Raw genomic sequence first — 9,945 nt, forward strand, 5'->3', positions numbered from 1 at the left:
AAACATTGTAGTTTTATTGTATTGATAGTTCTTTTTTTTTAAATGTTCTTAAATTGTAGAACGACTTATTCTTATCTTTTTATATTTTTGTTACGAAATATATGTTATATAGTTGAACACCAAATTTTATTTTATATCTTATCTTATATTTTTGAATATTTTTATTTTATTACCTTTCAATTTGATAGTTTAATCGTATTGTGTATATATATATTAATTTTTTTTATATAGACTAATCATTTTTGTAATTTTTTGAGAATTTTCCTATTAAAAACTACAACGATTGTCGTTACAAAGCCAAATCTTCCATTTTTTTAATTAGCAAGCTTTAAAAAGTCAGTGGTTGAATGCATTTTTAACAAAAGTCAGTTCTCCAAATCTACAAAAATTGTTAATAACAAAAAGGTTATATAAATATTAGGATTGATGACTGATGTTTGCTGTTTTCAACGTCTTTTTATATTTCTTGCTTTGTTTTGTCTTTTTATTACCGCGTCTTTAAGTTTGCTGAATTTGAAGTATTTAACTACTGTGATCTCAAATATAGTCGACGGAAAAGATGAATTTGCTCTACACACAAGAAGTAATTGTTGAACAAATGGAAGACACGAGGACCGGACTTCTAGGATTCGAGTTCAAACGGGATATATGACTTTCAAAAACGTAGGAGAGGTGACCACTCAAAATTCCGAAACCTTTCGTTGACATCGTAGAGGTCCATCGTAACTAGTGGAAGCCCAATGGTTCCTCATCCTCTCCAACTGTATCTCTTCTAGTAAAATGTTCACGTGTGGTTTGGTTTGGTTTTGTTGTCTTTAAATTGTAAAAAAAATGACCCCATATGTTTCGAAATTATGTGTATTAAGTACGTAGAACTAAATGCATAAATTTTTATTTAGATATCTTGTTTTACTTGTTTAGATGGTACTTAAAACAAAATTTAGATGCCAAATAAGAGTTGATAATAGTTAATAATATTCCAATCCAATGATTGGGGTTCAAGAAGGTCACATGTTCCATATAAGTTCACACGTTCCACTTACTCACAAGTCAACGTCGTGTTCATCAAACTCACATGTAACCAAAGACCGTTTAACACTACAAGAATATTATAATTAACATGATTGCAGGTTAGACTATAATTAATATTTTAAGAAAATCAATGAGCCTAATTCATGTAGGGACAATTTACCATTTAGGCTAGGAAAATACATGAATAAACATATGCTCATAATTTTTTTTCGTATATATTTGATAATTTTTACTTTTTTTGACTGAAAACTTTTTAGTTGACAGAATTCACAATTTATGCTATACTATCTGAAATTATGCTAAAGACCAACTAGAAGGAGTCAATTAATGTTTGGTAACTAACGGTTAACATAGCACTTTATGGTAGAAACATGTAGAGTGTAGAGTGTAGACTAATAAACTTTCTAGCAAAGTAAATGTGGTCAATAATACCGTAGGAAGCATGAGAGAGCAAGTTTACATAACCTTTGACGCAGCAAGAAAACTCACACAGATATATAGATTTGCTTAACAACCTCCCTCAGTTAAGCTAGAACCACTGAGCCCACCTTTTTTATACAATAAAAAATCGATTTCTTAACATGAAAATCAAACCTAGACCTCTAAAGAAGAAGAGGAAACATGTTACGTTTTTAAGTTTCTCATTGCAGACTTTTACTATCTTTGAATAACTTGGTAATTTATCTCTGTTCCAGAGCTATTGACAGACTAACAACAGTTTTGTGGCAAATCGTAGGAAGATGTTTGACACAAACATTCATTTCAAAGTAAATAACATGAACCGGTTAATGTATATATCTGACCATACAAAATGGTATAACAAAACATGGGGGATTAAGTTTAAAGATCACCAAAAGAGATGACAACATTTGTCTTTTACACCAATGATTCATCTTGATCACTCCACTCCTTAACGGAAATAAAAAGTGCTATTCTCAGAACTGATCATTTTCTTTGCTGAATCATCCCCAACGATACTTTTCAGCTGCAAAAAACCATCACATGGGATCCAAACAAACAACACTCATCAAAACTCTTTAGTCCAGAGCAGAGATAACAATTAGTTTGTTTCACAACTAAAAATATCACAACTGCAAGCAAAACCAACTAGAGATTTACGTAGAGAAAAAAACCTAGACTTAACAAATAATCATCTCTGGTTGATCTCTAAGCTAATATATTACTCTGTATTAGTATATCTTAGGAACTAGTACTCTTTGAATCAATGGAGGACAGAAAAAAAATGACTAGGCATGGCTCAGTGTGTAAAAAGCATCAGAAGATTGTGTAATCACCTTGACTTTATCAAAACGAGAAAAAAGCACAGTGGACACCATGTCATGTGGTTCTTCAAGCATGTTCATTATCTGAGTGTTAACCTCCTTCCGCTCCGGAAGAGAATAAAAAATTAAGTTGTTAATGCCAGGGATCTGGAACCCGAGAAAGCCAACATATCGATCAGAATCAGAATAGTAACTCAATCATTAGAACCTGAACAAAAAAATAATAAAGACCTTGTATCTCCAAAAGAAGTATGCTCTCTCAGTGTAAAGCATGATTTTTTTTTTTTCCTTCAAAGAACTCTTGTCGTGCACGTGATTTCTTCTTGTTACTAGCATATCTGGGAATTAAAACACGAGAGTCACGATAAAACAGATCCAGATAATAAAATGAGACGGTAACTTCAAAATAGGGGACAAAATGGTCTCACTCGTGAAGAGTGCATAAAGAGGCATTTTGCGACTTCAAAAAATTTCTAAGCATGAATAACTCGGATTCAGAATTGATAAAGATCATTACCGCTCCCTACAAAACATGTTTAAAAATATACGACAATCAAGCTCCCAAATTTACGTGATAACAAGAAACCACTCTGATGTTGTTGTACCTGAACAGAGTCTCTAATCCTTGGGAACACCTGTACCAAGAAGAAAAACAGAATCAGCAAATATTATTGTATATACTTCGTAATGCCGCAATGCACAACATCACCATTAATGTTGTATTTTACCCATGAACATGGTAGCTATTATAACATTTATCCATTAGCATACAGAAATCAAAACTAGACCTTTTTGGTAAAATATTCAAAACGTGCATGGTCAGCTTGGATCATGGAGTCTGCATCAAATCTTTCATAATTCTACAACAACGACAAAAGATATAAGATATGTATGTCTAGAACGTTTATGTTTTATAACACAAGATGATAATTTACCTGAATGACATTGCACAACACTTTCCGAAGAACACCTTCGTATTCACACTCCAGCTTCATCTGCATTGATTCAATTAAAAGTGAAACGAAAATATACCCGCAATGCATATAATATATAGGTGTACATTATGCTGTAAAAAAACAAAAAAAAAAAAGAAGAAAAAAAGAATGCATATATGCCCACCTTTCCTCTATAGTTCAAGCAATGGTGATTGAATAGAGTATTCATCTCTGAAATGAAATATTATTGGGGTTAGTACGACTTTGGAATTTAGCCACAAATGGAAGAAAAAAAGGCAATGGGCAGAACAATACCTGCGGTTAAATAAGAACTTAGAATTATCGACTGTCGATAGAATCGTGCATGTCCATCCAGATACCTAAACATAAGACGAATCTTACTTAATAGAGATTCTAACACATACATTGTATTAGAGACAAAAAAAAAAAAAAAAAAAAAAAAAACTTCAAGTGACAAGAAGTACGTACAATGGCCTGATTCGCATGACATTGGTATCATGTGGTTTTGATGGCAATCTGTTTAATTGTTTGACGACTGTTTCAACGTGCTTCCAATTCTGCATAGACTTTACGTCTGCGTGATCGATAATCAAAACCTCGATGGAGGATAGATAATCAACATCTAGTTGCTTGTTTTCTTCTGCTTTACCAATGGCCTTAACTATCCCAACGGGTGAAGCAATAATCATGTCCGGTAAATAGAAATCACTATACAGCCTAATGCTCTTCTTTGTATGCTTAATGCCTATCATAAAGATATCATCATCGTTCCCCTCACCAATAAGGGCTTGCCAATCACAAGGCTTTTCTGATTTCCAATATTTGGATCTCTCCACATCATCACATCCAAATTCTTTATTAAACCGGTCAAGGTTGTCTATATTAACCTGTAACAAATGAATGATATATGAGGAGAACATAAATAACTCGAGACATAATCAACTACCGAGACAATATCAATTTACAATTCTAAATAATTTGCTAATATCTGTTTGATGTCAAGTAATCATAGAATAAGTCATAAGGCAACATAGTCACAAAGCAGATACCAATTAGAAATATTAAATGACTGATATAATTCATAAATTTGTATACCCTTTGTGCTTCTGCAGGAGTTAATTGTATGAGCCTCTTCACAACGCGAAAGGCAATACTCTTGTATGGTAGTAGAATCAGTACCTAGATATACATAAAATAAACGTAAGACAATTTTTCAAATGCGGGAAACAACAGATTTAATTTTAACACACGAAATCGGTCACCTTTGGACGAGTAAAACCTTGGTCTCGAAATCCATCATCAGAAAGAACTTCCTCTTCAGAAAGTTTGGAAATTTTACTTTCATTCTTCTTGATAAGATCTCTAGTTCTAAAAATGTGATTCAACTACATAAGAAGAAGACAAACACTGACTTCAATAAATCTTCCTGAAATGCTAAGTAGAAACTAATATGATTGGTCTTAGAAAAAAAAGAATACATGCACATACAGAATGCATAAGGGCAAGTCCAATGGGGATATATAATTTTGAGATTCTTAAATTTTTTAAACAATATATTTTGTAAATAAGAACTTGTGGAATCTTAACTAAAATTATTCCTCCAATGGTAGAATTTTAATTGGGGTTCTTATTTATTTTATTTTTTTTAAATTCAAAACAAAAAATATTTGTAAGTAAAATTATAATTAATATGAAAGTTTAAACTTTAAACATTTGAGATTTTATGAGAGAGAGGGGGGAGAGAGAGAGCAAATTGGGAAAAAAAATTCTCTCAATTAAATATTATACCCAGTGATTTGGTGACACGTCACAATATCTAAAATTTTTTTGAGCTTCCTAATAAGAGGAGCTCTTCCTTATTTTTGCATTTCTGATTTTTTTTTTTTTTTTGCATTTTTTCCTTAAAACTTCACCTAATAACCTCCGTTGGGGATAACCTAAGAAGGTATGCGTCCATGTGACTTAAGTCTTCACCAAGGTCTTTATTGTAAAAAGGGTCTCTTGTTAGAATGCAAAATATCCATATAACTATTGCCTAGAAAAACAAAATATTATAGTTAAAATATATATATATATATATAAAAATTTAGGAAAAGGGTGATTCGCAGAATCCGAGACATACAAATGGAGAAGAATTTTCTCCTGTTAGATGGGTTTAAATATTTTCGTCCAGATTTCTCGTATAATTGAAGCCAATGCTTAAATAACTTAGGCTTGAGACTATAAGTTGCATCACTCTGAGCTACCTGCAAAAAAAGGTTTTTTTTAGTGCTACTTGTAACTTCTAATTAATATGGTATCAGAGCTCTACAATTGAGTTTCTATTGCTTCCGCATCTCGCGACGGAGACGAGTTTTCTGATTTACTCTTGTTTTCAATTTGTTCAAGAATTGTTCGCCGTTGTGTGCGATTTTCTCATTGGAGTTTTCTTTACTTTTTTTATTCTCTTAATTCTCTCTTGATTGACCTTTGTGAGTTTGATTCTAGCTTTTGATTTCTCTTTTCGTCTCACTTTCTTTGGAATTCTTGTTCTTGCTTTGAGAATGAGTTCGTCTAGTCATTTGAATGCTCCAATGAATCGACCTCCCACTCCGAACCCAGTGAATCTTCAACCGCAATATCAAACTGATCAGTATGAGAATCCGTATCATCTGCATAGTGCTGATCACGCAGGGCTTGTTCTCGTTTCTGATCGTCTTGTTACTGCTTCGGATTTTCCTTCCTGACGTTGATCGATGTGGATGGCTCTTAATGTCAGAAATAGACTTGGATTTATCAATGGTATGATCTCCAAACCCCAAGAAGATCATAGGGATTTTGGTTTATGGTCTAGATGCAATGATATAGTTTCGACTTGGTTAATGAATTCTGTGGATAAGAAGATAGGACAGAGTTTGCTTTTTATTCCTACTGCAGAAGGAATTTGGAAAAACATTTTATCTAGGTATAAGCAGGATGATGCACCTAGGATCTTTGCTATAGAACAGAAATTGAGTAAGCTTGTCCAAGGTTCCATGGATGTCTCGGCTTATTATACTTGTTTGATGACATTGTGGGAAGAACATAAGAATTATGTTGAGCTTCCGGTTTGTACTTGTGGACGTTGCGAATGTGATGCAGCTTTAAAATGGGAGAAATTGCAACAGAGAAGTAGGGTTACGAAGTTCCTTATGGGATTGAATGAAGGTTATGATCAAGCAAGACGTCATATATTGATGTTGAAGCCTATTCCTACGATTGAGGAAGCATTCAACATGGTTACAAGTGATAAGAGACAGAAGGTTGTCTTACCATCTACTAGTATAGAAAATGTTGTTTTTCAGGCTGCAGCTCCTATGACTGATGGGGAGGCAGCATACATAGCAGCTTATAATAGTGCTCGTTCCGTACAGAAACATATATGTTCTCATTGTGGTAAAGTGGGACACACTATCCAGAAGTGTTATAAGCTTCATGGGTTTCCACCAGGATATAAAACTGCTACTACAGGGTATAATGTGAAACCTCCTGCTCCATTTCAATCAAGGATGCATGTGATGCAGTCGCAACCAAGGGCTCCACCGATGCAGCAAATGGTCCCTGATACGTATCCTATGCAGAAAGCTAATATTGTCGCTCAAGTTTATTCTGATACTGGTGTGTTTCCGATGGAGGATACATCTTATGGACCGTATATGCAGTATACACCGAATGTATCAAATGGTGGAACTAATCAAATTCTACAGGGTTACACTCCACAACAAATTGAGCAGATGGTGGCTCAGTTCAAGAGTCAAGTTCAAGTTCCAGAGCCTGACTACTTCATCAGGTTCTAGTATTCCTAGTGATATGGCTACTATCACTGAACATGGCTTGATGGCTAAGAATTCCACATCTGGTACCACTTTACTCTTTCCTTCTACTAGTCTAAAATTTCAAAACAATACTCTCACTTTTCAAAATCACATTCTGTCTTCTTTACAACACCTTTTACCCGCTGATGCTTGGATTATTGATAGTGGTGTTTCGAGTCATGTGTGTTCCAACTTAGCCATGTTTACAGCATTAAGACCAATATCAGACATCACTGTTACTTTGCCTAATAATGCTAGAGTCTCTATTACACATATAGGAACCATACATATAAGTTCACGATTGATTCTTTATGATGTTTTACATGTCCCAGATTTTAAGTTCAATTTGATTAGTGTAAGTAGACTTGTTAAAACTCTAAAATGTTCTGCTCATTTCTTTGAAACTTGTTGTTTGATTCAGGAAATTTCTCAGGGATTGATGATTGGGAGGGGTAGAGTCTTTCAAGATCTCTGTATTCTGGCTACTGAGAATACATCCCTCTCTTCATTGACTTCTGCAGCATGTTCTTTCTCTGGTTTCGTGGTTGCAGACGGTTTACTTTGGCATCAACGACTAGGTCATCCATCACATTTAGCTTTACAAAGACTTGTTAGTAGCATTCCTTCTTTAAAGAATTTGTCATCAGATGTTTCACATTGTTCCATATGTCCTTTAGCTAAGCAACGCATATTGGCTTATGTTTCTCATGGGAATTTGTCAGATAAACCTTTCGATTTAGTTCATATAGATGTCTGGGGTCCGTTTAGTATTGAGTCTGTTGAAGGATTTCGTTATTTTCTTACTTTAGTTGATGATTGTACCAGGAATATTTGGGTTTATATGATTCGTAATAAAAAAGATGTTCATACTGTTTTCCCAGCTTTTCTTAAGTTTGTTTCCACACAATATAATACGATTGTTAAGGCAATTAGATATGATAATGCACCTGAATTGGCTTTTACTGAGATTATTAAAGAACATGGCATGATGCATTATTTTTCTTGTGCTTACACACCACAACAAAACTCTGTTGTAGAAAGAAAGCATCAACACCTTCTCAATGTTGCTAGATCCTTGCTCTTTCAATCAAATGTTCTCTTACAATATTGGAGTGATTGCATTTTAACAGCTGCTTTCTTGATAAATAGATTACCATCTCCCTTATTGCATAATTGTTCTCCATATGAGCTTTTGACTGCAAAATTACCTGATTATACTTTGTTTAAAACCTTTGGTAGTTTGTGTTATGTTTCTACTCCTAATCATACTCGTAATAAATTTTCACCTAGAGCCACACCATGTGTCTTTTTATGATATCCATTAGGCTATAAAGGGTATAAAGTGTTGGATCTAGAAACTCATTCTATCACCATTTCTAGAGATGTCGTGTTCCATGAAAACATTTTCCCTTTCAAAACTAGTGATAATCTTTCTTCTTTGATAGATATGTTTCCTAATACTATCTTACCTTTACCTGCTCCATTACATTATGTTGAAACAATGCATATTATAGATGAGGACTCATTGATACCTACTGATCCATCTACATCATTGTTCTTCCTGATCTTTCTACTGATCCATCTACATCATTGATACCTACTGATCCATCCATCATCATCTACATCATTGATACCTACTGATCCATACCTTCATTGATACCGCCAATAGCAAACCAGGATAGTAATATTAGTGATAGTACAGAGACAACTGATACTGATCTTTCTGCTCTTCCTATTGCTAGGCCTAAACGTAACTTGAAAGCACCTAGCTATCTATCCGAGTATCATTGTTCTCTCATCCCTTCTATATCTTCATTACCACCTACAAATCCTCCTCTTCCATCAAACCTTCCCACCTTACTTAAAAAGACAACACCATATCCTCTCTCCTCTGTTTGCACCTTAGATCGATATACACCTCTTTTTCAATCTTATATATTCTCTTATAGTCTCGAAACAGAACCAAAAACTTTCCATCAAGCTATGAAATCAGTGAAGTGGACTAATGCAGCAAATGAGAAGTTACATGCTCTCGAGCTTAACAAGACTTTTGTTGTTGAGACATTACCTGCAGATAAGCATGTGATCGGCTGCAAGTGGGTGTTTACCATCAAATATAATTCTGATGGATCTGTAGAGCGTTACAAAGCGAGACTTTTGGCACAGGGATTTACACAATAGGAAGGCATTGATTACCTGGAAACTTTCTCCCCGATTGCTAAGCTTACGAGTGTTAAGCTGTTATTGGGACTCGCTGCAATCCGAGGATGGAGTCTTACACAGATGGATGTGTCTAATGCTTTTCTCCATGATGACTTGGAAGAAGAGATATATATGAGCTTGCCTCAAGGATATACACCTCCACCTGGTACTACCCTTCCTCCTAATCGTGTGTGTCGTTTACTCAAGTCCTTATATGGATTGAAGCAGGCGTCACGGCAGTGGTATAAATGTTTATCGTCGTAACTACTGGGTGCTAACTATGTCCAATCACCGGCTGATAACACTCTTTTTGTTAAAGTCTCTGTGACATCTTCTGGTGCTCTTTCTATTGTGGATGTACTTGTATATGTCGATGACATTATGATTGCCAGTAATGATGATGTAGCTGTGAAGACATTAAAGGACTCGTTGAAGGCTGCTTTTAAGATTAAAGATCTTAGTCCTGCCCGATTCTTTCTTGGCTTGGAGATTTCTAGATCATCACAAGGGATCTCTGTTTGTCAGCGCAAATACGCTCAGAATCTTCTCGAAGATGCAGGACTACTTGGTTGTAAACCAAGTTCTATACCTATGGATCATAATCTACGACTTACTAAAGATACATGAACCTTGTTACTG

The 9,945-nt window shown here is 34.7% G+C and overlaps 2 pseudogenes; one reads left to right on the plus strand and one right to left on the minus strand.

Annotated features, from left to right (window-relative positions):
• Nucleotides 1–1,942: 1,942 nt before the first annotated feature.
• Nucleotides 1,943–5,832, minus strand: LOC147925401 (protein NUCLEOLAR FACTOR 1-like; annotated as a pseudogene).
• A 12-nt stretch (nt 5,833–5,844) lies between these two features.
• On the plus strand, nt 5,845–9,285 carry LOC147925402 (uncharacterized; annotated as a pseudogene).
• The last annotated feature ends 660 nt before the right edge of the window (nt 9,286–9,945 follow it).

This window comes from Camelina sativa, chromosome 16 (genome assembly GCF_030686135.1).
Source record: "Camelina sativa cultivar CO46 ecotype springtype chromosome 16, ASM3068613v1".
In the NCBI taxonomy this organism is placed as follows: domain Eukaryota; kingdom Viridiplantae; phylum Streptophyta; class Magnoliopsida; order Brassicales; family Brassicaceae; genus Camelina; species Camelina sativa.